Source organism: Muscardinus avellanarius, assembly GCF_963383645.1.
Source record: "Muscardinus avellanarius genome assembly, chromosome: X".
NCBI classification, from domain to species: Eukaryota; Metazoa; Chordata; class Mammalia; order Rodentia; family Gliridae; genus Muscardinus; species Muscardinus avellanarius.
Window position 1 is genome coordinate 39,120,751 of NC_137792.1, and position 19,617 is coordinate 39,140,367.

Below are 19,617 nucleotides of genomic sequence, written 5' to 3' on the forward strand. Positions count from 1 at the left end.
GTTATCGTACTGAGAATTGAACCCAGGAGAATTCTACCTCTGAGCTATATACCCCCAGCCTTTTGTTTGTTTTTTGGTTGTAGTGTGTGTGTGTGTGTGTGTGTGTGTGTGTGTGTGTGTATGGTGGACTGGGGATGGAACCCAGAGGCATTCTACCCCAGTCCTATTTTTTATTCTATCATTTTGAAACAGAGTATCACTAATGTACTAGTATTGGGAAGAGATTTCAAAATGTATTAATGTACCAGTATTGGAAAAGATTTCCAACTTTGAAAATACATCTTTGGTAGCAAAGAAAGCCAGGAGTGTCAGGAAGGGTCTTTTTACATTTCTAAAGAGAAGTAAAGCCAGGAGCCTAGGGAAAGGGCTCTTTATATTTCTAAAGATAGACAAACTGCCTCAAGGATGGGAGGAAATCTCAGATCCCGGAGAAGCAACTTAACACATCTTGGGAGGGTAACAAAAGGTGTGGAGGTCTGTCCGGCTGGGATGGAGATAGCAGAAAACTGGGCTAGAGATAGGGCAACATATCTACATATCAAAGGACCTGCCACAGACTTGGTCAGGATAACAACACTCAGCACGCAGGGAGTTTTTGGTAAATTCACTCGACTTACCCGCCCCCCCCCCCCGTGCCATTTTCTGGATGGCATGGGACTTTACCTGTCTTCTGTATTTCTATCTTTTTAATAAACTTCTTTAAATCTCCAGCAACTGTCCGAGCTATGGATACCTATCCTTAGCTCAGGACAAGAACCTGCGGTTTTTCTGTTTGTGTGGTTGTGTTGGGGGAATTATTTCTCCCCTCACACACCGAACATATTTCACTGTAACAACTAAGTTGCAGAGGCCTCACTAAGTAGTTGAGTCTGTTAGTGGGATTACAAGGTGCGCCACCACACCCGGCCTCTTGGTGTTTTTTTAAATTATTATATTATACTTAGTAAACGTTGCTGCTTCTTCTTCCTTTTTTTCCTTGGTACTGGGGATTGAACCCCAGTATATTATCTGTAGTTCATATGTATTATAAAAATATGTATTGTAAAATATGTAGGTGAAGTTCATATGTATTGTACAAAAGAAGGACCCACCTGGCCTGATGGCGCACGCTTGTAATCCCAGCATTTGGGAGGCTGAGACCAGAGGATCACAGTTCGCGGCCAGCCTCAGCTACTTAGTGAGGCCCTCTGCAACTGAGTGAGACCCGGTTTCAAAATAAAGAATAAAAAATAGGGCAGAGGGTGTAGCTCGGAGGTCAAATGCCTCTGGGTTCCATCCCCAGACCCGCAAAATAAATAAATAAATAAATAAATAAATAAATAAATAAATAAAATAAAATATAGAAAGGGTTGAGGTTATAGCTCAGTGGTAGAGAACCCCTGGGTTCAGTCTGCAGTACCAAGAAAAAAAAGAATAGTATCTGCCCCATTGTAGATGTTTGAAAAATATTTGTTGAGAGGGTGATGAATACAAACAAATGTAACTTTACACGCTATACCTAAAAAGGTTGAGGAATGTTTGAAGTATTCACCCACCCATTGCCTGGAAATTCAACTCATTTTTTTGACTAATTTTACTTTTGAAGGCTAGCGTACAGCATAAAACACCCATGATGAGCACCCTGTGTTCTGTTTCCTCATCTGCTTCATTTTGATTTGTGACTATATTCACACGGATGGATACACCTGACCTTGTTTTTTTCAGTACTGGAGATGGAACCCCAGGGCATTCTACCTCTTAGCTACACCCTCCAGCCCTATTTTTGTATTCTTTTTTTTTTTTTTTTTGTGGTGCTGGGGATGGAACCCAGAGGCTTTCTACCTTCGAGCTACCCTCCCAGACCTATTTTATATTTTATTTTGGCAACGGCGTCTCACTAAGTTGCTGAGAGCCTCACTAAGTAGCCGAGGCTGGCTTGGAACCTGCGCGATCCTCCTGTCTCAGCCTCCCAAGCGCGGGGATTACAAGCGTGCGCCACCACGCCCGGCTAGTCTTTTGTATTTTTAAAACAGGGTCTCACTGAGTTGCAGAAGGCCGCACTAAGTAGCTGAGGCTGGCCTCAAATCAAGATCCTCCAGTCTCAGCTTCCCAAATGCTGGGATTGCAAGCGTGCGCCACCGCGCCCGGCTTCCCCTGATCAATTCTGAATCATAAGATTTGTCCTACCCAAGAACTTCCTTTCGCATAATTGGAGCTCTTTCTGTGCAGTAACCCATGCATTCGAATGACAGACCTGGAAAAGGGGGTCTTACGCAAAGAAAACAGGAGTCAGCTGACATCCCCCAGTGGGGACCAGTATTCCAACCATATCACTGGAGCCCAGTGAGATGGCACATGCTTGTAATCATAGTACTTAGGAGGCTGAGACAAGAGAATCCCAGGTTCAAGGCCAGCCTCAGTAACTTAGCAGGACCCTCAGAAACTTAGCAAAACCTTGTTTCAAAATAAAAATAAAACAGGGTTGAAAGTTATAGCTCAGAAATAGAATGCCCCTGGGTTCAATTCCCTAGTACCACACATACACAGAAAAACACGCAGGACTAGTGGACGGCCTGCTCATCTGGGAAGCCCTAGGGTGCAGCGACGTCTAATCTTTTTCCAGGCTCGGGATTCCCGCATCCGCTGCGTTGCTCCACTGTTTACTGGCAGAGTGATCCAGGGCTTCTTCATTAGTGCTCTCGAATCGATGCTTCTTACCCTGAAGTCATCTGGGAAGCTTTAAAACCCCGAATGCCCAGAACTAAGGCTGCTTGCTGCTCCATAATTTGCAGAGCCCAGTGAAGGATGAAACTGTGGGGCTGCTGCTGCTTTCAATGTTACTAGGAATTTCAAGCCACCAGGAGAGTAAAGCAAACTCAGAGCCCCCCTTTTTTGTGTGGGTCTGGAGATGGAACCCAGGGGCATTCGACCTCCGAGCTACACCCCTTGCCCTATTTTTTATTCTTCATTTTGAAACCGGGTCTCACTGAGTTGCAAAGGGCCTAAGTAGCTGAGGCTGTCCACGAACTGCGATCCTCCAGTCTCAGCCTCCCAAATGCTAGAATTCCAAGCGTGCGCCACCACGCTCGGCTAAGGGCCCTTTCCAAATGTGTCTTCTTACCTCCTGCGATTGCCTGCTCAGCCCTCCCATGAAGCCCATCCTGCCTGCCCCCAGAAATGCAGCTTTTATTGGTCTTGAGTGAGATCCTGGCATCTGAATTATTTTAGATTTTGCAGAATATTTTTCATATGTGGTTAGGATTCAAAACCCCCGATTTCAGCTCAGGGAAAAGGAAAATACAAAAGATTCTTAACAGTTACAATTGACACCTGCGTACAAACTGCTCTCTAATGTAATAACTCCAAACCCTGGTGCTGAACCAGTTTCAGCTTACCCCGCTGGAATCATCATGACAACATCCTTTAGAAAAATGTTCCAACCCATACATAAGTTATAAGCCAGAGTTATGAATCACCTTTTGATTTCCTTTTGATAAAACAAAAATGGCAGGAAAATGGCATATTTTCTCATATAGAAAATTGATATAATTTGAAGTGTTATTACTCATCATCATTCACATAAAACTTGAAATAAAGCTAAACAAGAATATTGCTAAATGGAAATTTATTATCACATCAATAGAATTCACAATGACACTTAGAAAAAAAGAATCAAGCTAGTGTCAGACAGCTTTCCCCCTCCCCTCCGTGCTAGAGAAGAAGAAGAAACAAGTATTTGGAGGATTGCTTCTGGGAGAAAGGTCCCAGGAAAGGTTCATGGAGTCCCTGGCCCCTGGCCAGACCCATCCCAGGAGCCTCTCTAGAGCATCGTTTTGACCTTTTTCCGTCCCCTTGGATCCAGGTTCTTTTTAAGAAGTGAAGCTTAAAAAGTATGGGCCTGCCTGGTGTGTGGTAATCCCAGTACTTGGGAGGCTGAAAGAGAAGGATCATAGATTTGAGGCCAACCTCCACAACCTAGAAAGATCCTCAGAAATTTAGCTAGACTCCGTTTAAAAAAAATTTAAAGGGTTGGGATTTAGCTCAGACGTAGAATGTCCCTGGGTTTAATCCCCGTTACTACCAAGGAAGAAAGGAGAGCAGGCAGGCAGGAGAGAAGGAAGGAGAAAGAAAGGTAGGAAAGAAACGAAGGAAATTCTTCTCACTGTCGCTCTGAATCACCAGGTGCTACATCAGAGGTTTGTGACCTTTCTAACTCTCATGACTGGCTCTGCTTGACTTCGATTCTCCATGAGACAACCTGGTAGTTCTTTAAGAAGTGAACTTCAGATACAAGAAGAGGTGATTAACTTTTCTGGCTTATCAACGACCATCTGCTTTTTGTTTTGTTTTGTTTTGCTACTGGGGATTGAGCCCAGAGCATTCTACCTCAGCTCCCAGCCCTATTTGTTATTTTATTTTGAAACAGGGTCTCGCTGAGTTGCTGAGGCTGTCCTCGAATCTGTGATCCTCTTGTCTCAGTCTCCCAAGTCCTGGGATTATAGGTGGACACCACCACACCAGCCTCCATCTGGGTTTTAGAGCTAAAAACATGGCATCTTGGAATATAGCTAATCGCCTTAGATACAGTACGATGACACTCCTGGTCACTTCCGAAGCCTACACCACCTAAAGATGTGTGTGAAGAAAGTTTTGCTTGTTTCTTTTTTCCCGGGATTTTGTTTAACTGTGTGTTAACCAGCTACAGATGTGCTTCTGGAAGGGCTTTGCAGTGGCTGCTTCTGGTGCCTGGGCCAGATTCCCCAGACTCTCCTTTATGGGTTCTGGGGACCCATCCCCCAGCTCTGCTTTTCTCATAACATCTCACACCTGCAGCTTTCTTCAGAGAACGACCCTTGGGCTACAGGATGCACTTCAGTAGATAGAGGACCTGGCGGCTTTACACTGCTACCCATGCCATCTCCTATTCTGGGCAAGTCAAAAGCAATAATTCACAGGTACAGAATTATGAAAGCCCTTCTTCCTTGTCACAGGGAGACAGTCTTGCAGGGCATGGTCGCACACACTTGTGATCCCAGTACTTGGGAGTCTGAGACAGGAGGATCTCAGATTTGAGGCCAGCCTAAGCAACTTAGTGAGATGAGAAAAGCGAGAGAAAGAAAGAAGGAAGGAAGGAAGGAAGGAAGGAAGGAAGGAAGGAAGGAAGGAAAGAAAGAAAGAAAGAAAGAAAGAAAGAAAGAAACTCTGAGGTACAATTCTCTAAAGGCACTGCTTTGACTTCTCCCCCGCCCATTGTTTCGGTGATAGGAGAGATTGAACTCAGGGGCATTCGGCCTCTGAGCTACACTCCAGCCCAATTTTATTTTTTTATTTGAAACAGGGTCTCACTAAGTTTCCGAAGGTCTTGCCAATGTCCCGAGAGTCTCCTTGTGTTGCTGAGGCTGGCTGCGAATCCGGGATCCTCCTGTCTCAGCCTCCCAAGTACTGGGCTTACAAACGTGTGCCACCACGCCCGGCTTCCTCCACAACTTTCATGGCTGCTCCTGAGAGCTCTTCCTCCATAAATAGCTTCGGTCTAAATCCTCATCCAGTCCGGGCTCTGGGGAACCTGAACCGAGACACGCTTGATTCAGGGAGGTCTTAAGTGGCCAAGATAGGTGGCTCTTTGCTTAGGTATCCGCCAAGAAGGAGAGGAGGTCCCTGAGCGGGCAAAGCCCAGGGCTGGGAGGGAAGCACTCATCTCGCGGTGATAGTTCTTTATGCTGCTGACGGTTCCTAGAAAGCCCGGGGGAGCTTGGGAAACTCTCCCGCTTCTTTGTTGCATTTCCCAGCGTCATCGTAATTCCTTCGTGGTGTCCTTCTACGCTGAGTGCTCAGTTTGGACACCTTGGCAGTTTATATGCTACTAAAAACCAGGAACAAAACATTTTCTTCCTGAATCATAAGTCTTACACAATACAGTGACTTATAGCACAGAATACTGGCTTACATAATATGTCAAAACAGCTCTTGGAAATAGGATATTTGTGTGTGTGTGATGATGGAGATTGAACCCAGGGGCATTCTACCGCTAAACTGTAACCCCAGCCCTATTTTATTTTGATTTTGAAATGGACTTACTAAGTTGGATGGTCTTGATCCTGCAATCCTCCTGTCTCAGTCTACCGAGAGTTCGGTTTATAGGTGTGTACTACCATGCCTGGCTGGCTAGCAATTTTATTGACTATCAATTGGGGGTTCTAGGAATAGGAAACAAAACACAAGAAAAAAACAGTTTGGGGGTACTGAGAATTAAACCCAGAGCATTCTACCCCTTGGCTACACCCCAAGGCCTTTTGAATTTTGTATTTTGAAACAGGGTTTTGATAAGTTACTGAGGGTCTCACCAAGTTTCTGAGACTGGCCTTAAAACTGCAATCCTCCTGTTTCAGCCTCCCAAGTACTGAGTTTGTAATCCCAGTACTTGAGAGGCTGAGACAGGAGGAACGCGGTTTGCCTCAGCTACTTAGTGGGGCCTTTCACAACGTAGTGAGACCCTGTTTTAAAATAAAGAATAAAAGCCGGGCGTGATGGCGCACGCTTGTAATCCCCGCACTTGGGAGGCAGAGACAGAAGGATCTCACAGGTTCAAAGCCAGGCGTGCTGGCTTAAGAGACCCTGTTTCCAAAGAAAAAGAAAATAGGTCTGGGAGTGTAACCTGGAGATAGAAGGGCTTCCAGGAACCCCAGTACCACCAATAAATAAATAAATAAATAAATAAATAAATAAATAAATAAATAAAAATTTGGCTGGGGGTGTGGCTCAGAGCTAGAATGCCCCTGGGTTCCATCCCCAGTACTGCAAAAAAAAAAAAAAGACAAACAAAAAACTATACAGAAATATTTACAAAGGAGAGGGCAGGGAAATGAGAACCAGAAGCACCCTGGCACTAGTAAGGGCCATTATTCTTGGACCTGAGGGAGCAAGTGGGAGGGAGAAACTGTGGGAACCCAGTGACACTTGCAGCTTTTGGGAAAAGCCACTAGACGGGAGCTGAGCGCTCTGGAGGAAGACAGTCACATCCAGTCTGCAGCTGGTAGGGCAGAAGGCGGGACAAGCAAATCCTCTGAGCAGCCCTCACCCCCCACCCCATGGCGTCCTGGTGCCTCCCATGGGCTGGACACAAGCAGAAGTCAGACAGTAGCGGCATCTGGGTGAGGCAATTAAGGAGTTCAAAGCACAGTGACGAGGGCTAGAGAATGATCTGGAAGGACAAACAGGGAGTACTCTGAATACTGAACTATGCCCTAACTCCCACATAAAGTGAACCACAGCCAAGACTTCTTTTTTCTAGGTGTGTGTGTGTGTGTGTGTGTGTGTGTGTGTGTGTGTGTGTGTGATCCTGGGGATTGAACCCAGAGGCATTCTGGTCCTGAGCTATACCCTTAGTCCTATTTTATTTTATTTTGAAATAGGGTCTTGCTAAGTTGCTGAGACTGGCCTTGAACATACAATCCTCCTGTCTGAGACTCTCAAGTACCAGTATTACAAGTGTGTGCCATTGCACACAATTTATTATTTTTTTTAGTGGTACCAGGGTTGGAGCCCAGGGTTGGAACCCAGGGGAATTCTATTTTTTATTCTTTATTTTGAAACAGGGTCTCACTAAGTAGTAGCTGAGGCTGTCATCGAACTGCGATCCTCCCGTCTCAGCATCCCAAATGCTGGGATTACAAGCGTGGGCCACCATGCCCGGCTGCACACAATTTTTTTAGAGAAAGATTTCTCTAAATTTTTACTCTTGAGTGTTCTGTATTTATTGTTTCCTATCCATTTATGTTCCTTCCTATTTCAGTTTCTTAGGTTCCTGTTGATGTACTTTTTTTCTACTTCTAGCTCTGACATTCAGGACATTCCATGAATGAATCAATGAATCTCTCATCTATCTCTCTCTCTCTCTCTCTCTCTCTCTCTCTCTCTCTCTCTCCTTCTTTCCTTCCTTTCTCTCTTTTTGTGGTACTGAAGATCGAACCCAAAGGCATTCTACCTTCAAGCTATACCTCCAGCCCTTTTTGTTGTTTTTGTTTTGAAACAGAGTCTCACTAAGTTACTGATGCTGGCCTCAAACCTGCGATCCTTCTACCTTGGCCTTCCAGGTACTGGGATGGCAGGTGTGTGTCACCACTTTTGGCTGATTTTAACTGTCTAGTGAGTTCTTGGATTTCTATTAATGACTCTCATTTATGTGTCTCCTGAAGTTTCCAGGGAGACACTTTCCACTCTTGTTTCAGCCTTATAAAGCCCCGCAGACTGTGAACAATTGCCTGATCAGTTAGAAACCCAGTATTCAAGGAAATGTAGCTTTTATAGCTACTAATGGACCGATATAAAATGGGGAGTTTGTGCTTGGCATGTCGGTGCACGCCTGTAATCCCAGCAACTTGGGACGATGAAGCAGGAGGGCCACTAGTTCAAGGCCAGCCTTGGCAAGACTCAAAATAAAAAAAATAAAGAAGGGCTGGGGCCGGGCATGGTGGTGCACACCTGTGATCCTAGTACTTGGGAGGCTGAGACAGGAGGATTGTAGTTTGAGGCTAGCTTGATCAATTTGGTGAGATTTCCAGCAAATTAGTGAGAGCTTGTTTCAAAATAAAAAGGGCTAGGGGTGTAGCTTGGAGAAAGAATGCCCCTGGGTTCAGTCCCTAGTGCCCCCATTGCTCAAAAGAGACTGTAGGTGTAGCTCAGTGGTAGAGCACCCTTGGAATTAATCTCCAGTACCACAGAAAATTATGGTGAATTTTACATGGAGCATGTGCTTACATGACAAAGATTCTTAGGTTTGAGAGGATCCTTTATTGGAAAGAACTCGGCCTAAAAGTCATTTGTGTGTTCCTGCTAGACACAGGGGTGATCTATAAAACACATTGTGCAGGCAGAAAATGGGCATCATTTTTCTAAAGGGTAAATGACGGTGGAGCCGTCCACCTTTGGTTTTCATTTTTACATGAATCCTTCCATTAGCAAGCGGAAATAGCTGCAGGGCCATCCACGGTGCGGACATAGTGCTATGAATTCTTAACTCTGAGTACCGGCAGATAGAAAACAGATTCTCTGTGATGCACCTATCAGTTCAGCTCTGAAAAAAATTGAATAATACAACATGGCTCAGCAGAGGTCGAGGCAGGACTTGGCCACCATGGTCAATGAATGGGAAGAAGGCGAAAGATACAGGCAAAACCAGAAGAAAGGCATTTACTTTAGCTGGACCGGGTCAAGGGTTTCAGCGAAGTGATATCAAAGGTAAATATCAGAACTGTATCGGGATTAGCTGAGATATTTCTATTTATTTTTCTTTTATAGACACACTCTTGGGAAAAGTCCTTTTACATGGAGCAAGTATTATCATTTGTGATACAGAAGTGTAAACAGTCTTTCTTCAGGGGGAGGTCAGCGTCAGATTACTGCCAGTTGACTATAAATCTCTTTTATTTATTTGCCAGTATTAACAAATGCCATCCAACAACTTTACTAACCGGCGTGCTCAGAAAGCAAACACTCCCTCAAGAAAACACGTTATGGATTTTTATTTGCAGCATAATGATCAAGAGAGAATTCATACCCAATATTTTCATTAGCAGTACAGATATTCGATTCGTTCAACACATATTAGTTGAAAGTTTATCCTATTACAGGCACTGGGTTGAGGACTGGAAAAGCTAATTGCCCTAAAATTTTGCTGGGAAGAGTTAGGAATTCAGATCAGGTGCCTGGCAATTAGAATTTGTACTAAGCTACCCTAAAGCCTATTGTCATGGGATAGATGATAGCATGCAACTATTAATAAGAATTTCAGAAGCTAAAAAATATGTTGTATTAGGGGTGTGTGTTTGTGGTACTGAGGATGGAACCCAGGGTCATTCTACCTCTGAGCTACACCCCCAACCCTATGCTTTAATTCTTTATTTTGAAACCAGGTCTCACTGAGTTGCAGAGGGCCTCACTAAGTAGCTGAGGCTGGCCACGAACCACAATCCTCCTGTCTCAGCCTCCCACATGCTGGGATTACAAGCGTGCACCACCATACCCGGTTGTGTGTGTGTTTTACTGGGAATTTAACCCAGAAGCATTCTACAACTAAGCTACATCCCCAGCCCTCTTTAGTTTTTATTTTGAAACGGTGTCTCACTAAATTACGGCATGCTGGCCATTTGGTATTTTTTGCTGTTTGAACAATAAATCATAACATTCTCCTTATAAAAGCAGCATATGGTAACCACAGAATTTTGTTTGTTTGTTTTTGTGGTACTTGGGGTAGAATCTAGGAGCATTCTATGTCTGAGCTATACCCCCAGACCCTTTTATTGTTTTTTAAATAGTATCTCACTAGGTTGCTGAAGGTCTTGCTAAATCGCTGAGGTTGACCTTGAACCTTCAATCCTCCTGCCTCAGCTTCTCAAGTATTGGGATTAAAGATGCACCCTACTGCTCCTGGCTAATTAAAAATTTTTGTGTGTATGCTACTGGGGATTGAACCTAGGGGTATTCTGCTTGTAAGCTCTACCTTCAGCCATGTTTTCTTTTTTTTTTTTTCTTTGTTTTTTTTTTCTTTTTTGTGTGGTACTGGGGGTGGAACCCAGGGGCTTTTCTACCTCTGGGCTATACTCCCAGACCTATTTTTTAAATTTTATTTGGAAATAGGGTCTCACTAAGTTGCTGAGAGCCTCACTAAGTAGCTGAGGCTGGCTTTGAACCTGTGTGATCCTCCTGTCTCAGCCTCCCAAGTGCTGGGATTACAATCATGTGCCATCACGTCCGGCATGTTTTTTTTTTAATTTTTTAATTTTGAAATGTGATCTCACTAAATTGCATGGTATGGGGAGCCATTAAGGTCTTCCCTTATCTTTACTAAAAGAATACTTCTGACTGTCCTTCTGCCCAGAGTCAACAAGGTTTGGGGTCTTGGAGGTTTCAAAGTAATTAAGACTCTTTCAGAACTAATGATGCTATTGTTCTGTCTGAGCTAAGATTAGGTTTGTGTTTTTGCTGTTGCACCAGGGTATTGATTGATCTGCCTGGACTTTGTGTGTGTGTGTGTGGGTCTGGGGATGGAAGCAGGGGCATTCGACCTCCGAGCTACACCTCCTGCCCTATTTTTTATTCTTTATTTTGAAACCGGGTCTCACTGAGTTGCAAAGGGCCTCACTAAGTAGCTGAGGCTAGCCTGGAACCGAGATCCTACTGTCTCAGCCTCCCAAATGCTGGGATTACAAGCGTGCGCCACCACGCCCGGCAATCTGCCCAAACTTTGGATTTGTCTTTTTCGTCTGGGGTAACCTGAAGCTAAAACCTATAAATGCCACAAGAGAATAAACCCGATGATCGGCCAGTAGAGATATGACCCGGGAGTGGACTGGTGATCCTTCCATGTTAGAAAAAATATTATTTGAATTACATTCTTAAAGTTTTGCCGGCTGGCTCTGGCAGCATGGGGGCCTCATTAAGTTGCTGAGGCTAGCCTGGAACCTGTGATCCTCCTGTCTCAGCCTTCCAGGTACTGGGATTACAAGCATGTGCCTCCATGCCTGGCTAACCAGAGTTTTAAAGCCAAATGATCTATAGCTTCCTGCAGTACTGCCATGGTAGGTAGGAAAAAAGCCCCAAAGATGTCCATACTCCAATTTCTGAAACCTAGAAGTGATTAATTTTATGGAATTGATTTAATAATTAAATTGGCACACTGCAAAATGAACTTTGTAGATCCAAATAAATAAAGATGGGAGATTTTTCCTGGATTATATGTATGGATACAATGTAAGCACAAGCTTTTTTGTTTGGTGTGTGTGTGTGTGTGTGTGTGTGTGTGTGTGTGTAATTAGGCAATGAACCTAGAGTCATTCTACCTCTGAGCTACACCCCCAGTTCTTTTTTATTTTGAAACAGAGTCTTACTATGTTTCAGGTTTGAGACAGGCTGGCCTTAAACCTGAAATCCTCCTGCCTCAGATTCATTACAGATGTGTGCCACTGTGCCCAGTTTACACGGGTTCTCTTTCTCCTTTTTTTGGTACAGGAGATTGAACTAAGGGGCATTTTAACTCTGAGCTACACCCCCAACCCTTTTTGTTTCAAAAAAAGTTCTTTTTTGGGAAGAGGTACTGGGGATGGAACCCAGGGGTCTTCTACCTCCGGGCTACACTCCCAGACCTATTTTATATTTTATTTGGAAACAGGGTCTCTTAAACCAGCAGAGGCTGGCTTCGAACCTGCGTGATCATCCTGTCTCAGTCCCCCAAGAACTGGATTACAAGTGTGCGCCACCACGCCCGGCTCAAAACGAGTTCTAAATTGCTTCAAGTCTCGTGTTAAGTTGATGAGGTTGGCCTTGAATCTGTGATCCTTCCATCTCAACTTCCCAAGTACTGGTATTACAGGAGTGCACAACTACACCAAAGCTACCCTCAGCATTTTTACTTTTTATTTTGAAACAGTGTCCAACTGAGTTGCTGTGGGTCTTGCCAAATTGCCAAGGCTGGTCTTGAACAAGTCATCCTCCTGTGTCAGCCTCTCAAGTACTAGGATTACAATGGTGTGCCACCACAACCAACTGGCTACAAAGTTTCTTAGCCAGGCGTGGTGGCTCACACTTGTAATCCCAGCCTTCGGGAGGCTGAGACCTGGAGGATTGTGGTTCGCGGACAGCCTCAGCTACTTAGTGAGGCCCTTTGCACCTCAGTGAGAACCTGTTTCAAAATAAAATGCTGGGGGTGTAGCTCAGAGGTAGAATATGCCCTTGGGTTCCGTCCTCAGTACTGCAAAAAAAAAAAAAAAAAAAAAGAGGAGGCTTGAAGCTGGGCATGCTGGTACACATCTGTTATCTCAGTACTTGGGAGGCTGAAGCAGGAGGTAACAAATTTGTAGAAACCTTCAGAAAGTTACTAAGGCCCTCCCCAATTTAGTGAGACCCTGTTTCAAAATAAAAAATAAAAAGGACTGGGAGCTGGGTGTGGTGGTGTATGCTTGTAATCCCAGTATTTGGGAGTCTGAGACAGGAAGATCTGTGTTCGCTGCCAGCTTTTGCTACTTATTGAGGGCCTTTGCAATTCATTGAGCCCCTGTTTCAAAATAAAGAATAAAAAATCGGGCTGAGGGTGTAATTCAAAGGTAGAATGCCCCTGGGTTCTTTCCCCAGTACCAAAAAAGCAAAACAAGACTTCTGGGAAGATGGCGACCGAGAAAAGCGGAGCTTAAGAGCCCCGCTAACAACCAATCTCCATTACCACAAAATCAGCGCCTTTCATAGCCAGAAAACACCATCACCAGAGAAACAAAAAATCACCAGGCTCCAGAGAGGAAGGGGACTCAGAACAGAGCTCAGAGCCACAGAGGAGATATGCCGGCCTCACGCCCAGGGATGCAGCAGCAGCGCTTTACTGCCGGCGGCAGCGGTGAGTTCACCGGACGGCTACAGCAAGCCGAGGTGTGCTGCTGCGGAAGAGCCGGGCGGGATTTATCGGCGCAGGGAGCATCTAAAGCTCCCAGTGGCTGAGCTCAGCACACGCTGCAGAAACTCAGAGCAGAGCTCAAAACCAGAAAAGAAATACGCCAGCCTCACGGCCTAGGGCATGGCAGCGGCGCCATATTGCCACTGGTGGCAGCAGCAGCAAATTCACCGAGTCCACTACAGCTCCATCTGTGTACTCAACAACAGTGAGTCAAATTGCAGGCCCCAGAGGAGAAATCCCAGTACTGCACTCCCAGGGACTTGACCCAGTGGGGGAGTGGCGGTGGCAGAGATATCACACCATAGGAGAATGCCCAACCTGGCACACCCCCCATAGTCTAAAGCAGCCTCTATCGACTCCCTGGGTCTGAGACTCTGTGATACAACTCAGTAAAGGAGTAGTGGGGTCTGAGATACTACTGACTCGAGATCCAGAACACCTTAAGTGAAGTCATAGTGACCCAAGGGAAGAACCCAGAGAAGGCACAAACTTCCGAAATTATGGGAAAGAGGAATAATACTGGAGCAATGAATGCCCACAACCCCACAACATCAGAACCCAATAAAACAGAAAATCAGAGATTTCTAGAAGAGCAAATCAGGAAAATAACTGTAGAAATAATAGAGGTGCTTCGAAAAGAACTCAGAGAGAGCCAAAAAGAGATAAAGGATGCAATTAATGAAGTAAGGCCTCAATTCAAAGTACAAACAACCCATTATACCACATGGAGAATAGAATCTCGCTCTTAGAAGATGATCAATCCAAAAATGAATGCATAGTTTCTAATCTAGAAAAAAAATCCGACAGCAGGAATCTGACATTGAAGAAATATGGGCCCATATTATTTTAAGAGAGCTAACCTAAGAATAATTGGAATAGAGGAGGGAAAAGAAGGTGAAACCAAAGGGATCAACAATCTCTTCAAGGAAGTAATAGCAGAAAATTTTCCAAACATAGAGCAAGAGGTCGATACACAGGTCCAGGAAACTTATAGAACTCCCTTTAGACAGGATTGGAGAAGAGGATCCCCACGCCACATAATTGTCAAAATGACCAATGTGGAAGCCAAGCAGAGAATCTTAAAGGCAACAAAAACAAAGGGCCAAGTGACATTCAGAGGCAAACCAATTAGAATCACTCCAGACTTCCCAAACCAAGTCATGAGAGCCAGAAAGGCTTGGAGTAACATATTCCAAACTCTGAAAGAAAACAACTTCCAGCCAAAAATTTTCTACCCAGCAAAACTTTCTATCAAATTAGATGGAGAAATAAGAAGCTTCCACGACAAACAGAAACTGAAGGAATTTATGTCTTCAAAACCAGCGCTAGAGAAAATACTCAAAGAGATTAACTACAAAGAAGAAATAGGTAACACACACCAGAACCAGAGAAACAAGAGTTTCCATCCAACAGACAATTAAGATTGGTTATCTGTGGAGATTCATTATTTATGTTAGTCTTTTACCTATCTCTAAATTGTATTGTTTGCTTTTATTGTTGTTATTTTTTAGGATTTCTAGTTGGAATATTAATATACCTTCAGATATAGCATTTGGAAATATTTTATCCCATTCTATCAGTAACTTTTAACTCTGTTTACATTGTCTTTGGATATACAATTTTTTTTTTATTTTTTAGGGAGTTTGTATACCCTTATGTTGCCTGTGCCATTGAAATCATATCCAAGAAATCACTGCCAATTTCAATGTTGTGAGGTTTTATGACCTAGATTTTCTTCTAAAAGTTTATAGTATCAAGATTTATATTTAGGTCTTTTATCTATGTTGAGTTATTATTTGTATATGGGATTAGGTAAGGGTCCAATTTTTTTTTCATGTAATTATTATTCTTCAACAATATTTAATCAAAAGATTATTATTTCCCCCACCAAATGTGTTTGGAAACCTTGTCAAAAATAACTTGACAATATATGGAAGAATTTAGCTCTAGGCTTTTATTTAACTCCAATGGTTTATATATCTGCCTTTAGAACAGTACTACATTGTTTCAATTATTGTAGCTTTATATGGTTTGAAATCAGAAAATATATATCTTCTAGCTTTGTTCTTTTTCGAGATCGTTTTGGGTATCTAGAGTCCATATTCCATATTAGGATAGATTTTTTTCTGAAAAATAAATATATAAATATATGATAGTGTCACCTAAAAAAAAAAAAGAAAAAAATATTCTCTGGTAAGAAAGAAAGCAAAAAGAAATATTGAAATGTTATCTTTAAGTTATCAAAAGCTTGGTATCAGACAAATGAAACTGTTAGGTGAGATTATCATTTTTAATTTTGGATAAATTGCTATAAAACTAGATGTCAACCACTAAGCCAAGCATGGGAAGGAGGGAATGGGGTGGGGATTGGGTGGGGGCTGACTGGGCGATGTGTGCATATATGTCTACAAAAGTTTGTATCCCACTATGATGTATGAATACAGTGCACCAATAAAAAATTAAAAGAAAAAGCAAAACAAAACAAATAAACAAACAAAAAAACAGCAGATATGATGAAGGAGAAAATTTGATTTTGAAATGCTGCTAACTTTGAAGATGGAGGGAGCCAGGAACCAAGGAATATAACAGCTAAAAACTGAAAAATGTGGGAGGGGGAGGCTTCTCCCATTTGGGAGGTGACAGATGCTTCCCATACTTAATGGTTCTCAGGTACTTCACCATCCATTTCTGCTTCTCGAATCTCTGCATTCAGATTTGTAAAAATTTCCTTACAAAAGTGTCTTCTCTTCCGGGAGCCTCCAAAGGAAAGCAGCTTGGTGGGTGCCTTTGACTCCAGTCCTGTAGACCTCTTCCTTTTGGACTGCCAGAGAATAGAATTTTTTTTTTCAATACTGGGCTGGTACCCAGGGGCATTCTACCTTCGAGCTATACCCCCAGCCCTATTTTTTAGTCTTTTTTTTAATTTTTGAAACAGGGTCTCACTGAGTTGCAAAGGGCCTTGCAAAGTAGCTGAGGCTAGCTGCAAACCCGGATTCTCCTGTCTCAGCCTCCCAAATGCTGGGATTACAAGCGTGAGCCACCATGCCCGGCTTTTTTTTTTTTTTTAAGCCACTGGCTTGGAAATGAATCCTATGGCTGACTGTGAAATGTTCTGGGGTAAGGATGATGAAGTTGTCTTTGTGTATATCAAAATGGGTGACATATACAGCCTCAAGAGAGCACGGAGGCACTGGAATCCATATACAAATGTCCAGGAATTTATTCCCAGACCTCCCTTTGAAAGATAGGATGTGTCTTCCACCTTTGAATCTGGGTCCCATCTGTTTTGGCAGTCCTGGGATTCAAACCTAGAATCTCGAGCATGCTAGGCAAGCGCTCTACCACTGAGCTACGTCCTCAGGAAACTGGGTCCCTTCTCGACTGCTTGGACCATTGCAGAAATGCAACCAGGTGACACCTGAGGCCAGGTCACTGAAAGCCCCTTCAGTTTCAAGTGAGAAACCTGACGACTTTCTCACTTTGTACAACTATAATTTGATAAACGATCACATCTTTTCAAGAAAGTACCAGCAAGAATAAACACATTTCATCAAAGAAAGAAATTAAGCTGCACTGAGTTTAAGATTTCAATTCAAACAAATTATGGGCAATTTTCGTCCCCTTTCTTAAAAAAGACATTGTACCCACTTGTGGACTCATTTTCTCCCCAGGATTGGACATATTCCTTCCTTTCACCCTGTGTTTTGCCATTTTTATGTTACAAGAATTACCCTGAGTGCCACTTCCTTCATTTGCAATGCCAAAGGAGGAGAAGAGTTTTCACTCTCCAATCTGGAACTGGAGATTCCAGGCAGGCTGCAGCAAGGATGGTTTCCGGAATTATTATTTCCATATGTTCTTTTCATCCAGCCTTGCCCATGAGCTCTTTTTAGACCTTCTCTTTCCACCTCAACACCTTCCAAATATTTATAAAATTAAGGATGCATCCTCTCACAACACTTATTGAAACATGAAGCTCTTCTCCACCCCTCTACCACGTTACTTGTCAGCTTAGGAAAGCCATCATTTTTTCTAGGGCCATTTGTCCAGATCTACAAGCAACTCCCAAATTATTATTATTATTATTATTATTATTATTATTATTATTATTAGTGGTGGTGGTGGTCCTGGGGATTGAATTCAGAGGCAATGTACCTCCAAGCTACATCCCCAGCCCTATTTATTTATATTTTGAAACAGGGTTTCACTAAGTTGCAGAGGCTGTCCTCAAACCCGCAATCATCCTGTTTCAGTCTTCCAAGTACTGGGATGACAAGTGTGGCCTGCGCTTCTGGTCCTTACAAGCCATTTAATCTTCTTATCAAAAATCCTACTACCTTTCATCTAGTACAGGGCAGGAAATGGGGGAAACAAAAAGAGAAGGACTTCTCAGCTCTTCTGCTCCAAGGTGTCACTGTGTGAAGGACACCGTGCGGGTCTACAAATGGGCAGTGAGGATGCTGGCAGGTAGCAAAAAGAGCTGGGGCTGACAATAGGAGACCTCAGCTCTGTTCTGCATCCCCATCCTGATCTAGCCATGTGACACTTGTACCACTATGATTCTGTGGGGGTGGGGGTGGGGCTGGGTTTGAACCCAGGGGCATTCCACCTCCAAGATACGCCCCTAGCCCTTTTTATTTTCTGTCTTGAAACAGAATCTCACTACATTGCCGAGGCTGGCCTTGAACCCCCAAGTACTGGGATTACAGGCAGGTGCCACTACGCCCAGTTAGGTCCCCTCACTTTAATGGAGGATGAAGATCTTTTATTTTCAAACAGGGTCTCACTAAGTTGCAGAGGGCCTTCCTAAGTGCTGCATCTGGGCTCAAACCCACCATCTTCCTGTCTCAGCTGCCAAGCACTGGGTTCACCCCCCCCCAGCTTCTACTACATTTTATATATATTTTTAGTTATACAAAATTAGTTTGTCTTCAGAACAGTCTTATAAGGCCTTAGTGTTTCTTTTCTTTTCTTTTCCTTTTCTTTGTCAGTGCTAGGATGGAACCCTAAATGCACACTAAATATGTCCTCTACCGCTGAGCTGTACCCACAACCATTCTATCTGTAGTCCACTCAGGAATAGGCAAAAGCCTATGACAATGAGGGCAAAATTGTGATTTCTTTCAGCGTACTGCCTGGGAGAGGAAATGAGGAAGGGTTTTTAGAGTACTAGAAAAGTTTTAGCCAAGTGTGGTGGCACAGGCCTGTAATCCCAGTACTTGGAAGGCTGAGACAGGAGGATCACAGGTTCGAGGACAGCCTCAGCAATTCAGTTGAGATGCTCAGCAACTTAGATCCTGTTTTAAAAGAAAAAAGAAAATAGGGCTGAGGCTACAGCTCAGAGGTAGAATGCCCCTGGGATCAATCCCCAGGCCCAAAGCAAAACAAAAGAACAAAGCAATGCTCTGCGCCTTGATCTGGGTCATGATGTGGTTGCCTACGTATCTACAAACGGGGTAGCGTGCTGTAGACTCACGAGCGTTCCTGGCTGTGCGCTGGACCTCATTAAAAACGTCCCAGGAAAGTGCTGCATTACCACGTTCTTTTAATTTGCCAGCAGTGGGGATGAGGAAGAAGAGAGTAGTCTGGGGGCTCTTATATAGGCCTGCTTGTAGAGCAAAGCCTTCATTTCGGTAATGACTTTGAATTTAGCAGAAAAGACTTGGTGCGGCACCCACAGCGTGATTCAGCTCCCCGCTTTCCCACGGCACTGGGCAAAAATGAAGGCACAGCAGGGGGCACGCATGTAATTCTTCTCTTCATATATAAAAGGCCTTATAAATAGCAATGCTAACCTCAGTGCTGGCCATTTCCTGGGGAATTACTAGCCAGCTGGGGTTAACAGCCCTTGCTTCAACTTTAGGCCATCAACTTCTTGCTGCTCATTAATTCCCAGAAAGTGCCCAGTGCCTTGATGGTTACTGCTTAAATACATTAAAATCAAGTTAAGGGACTGACTTAATGTTCAGCGGTAATAATGTAAAACACAAGCAAGCACTCCCAGCAGACACAGTCGTCGTTGTGTGTTTTTATTTAATGAATTTTCTTCTAGGTTTTTGAGTCGAGCAGTGGGATAATGCACATGGACATTTTTTGTAGATATTGTGGCTGAAGGATGTGTTTTTGTTTTGTTTTGGATGCTGAGGATTGAATCCAAATGTATTCTAGCTTTGAGCTACACCCCTAGCCCTATTGTATAT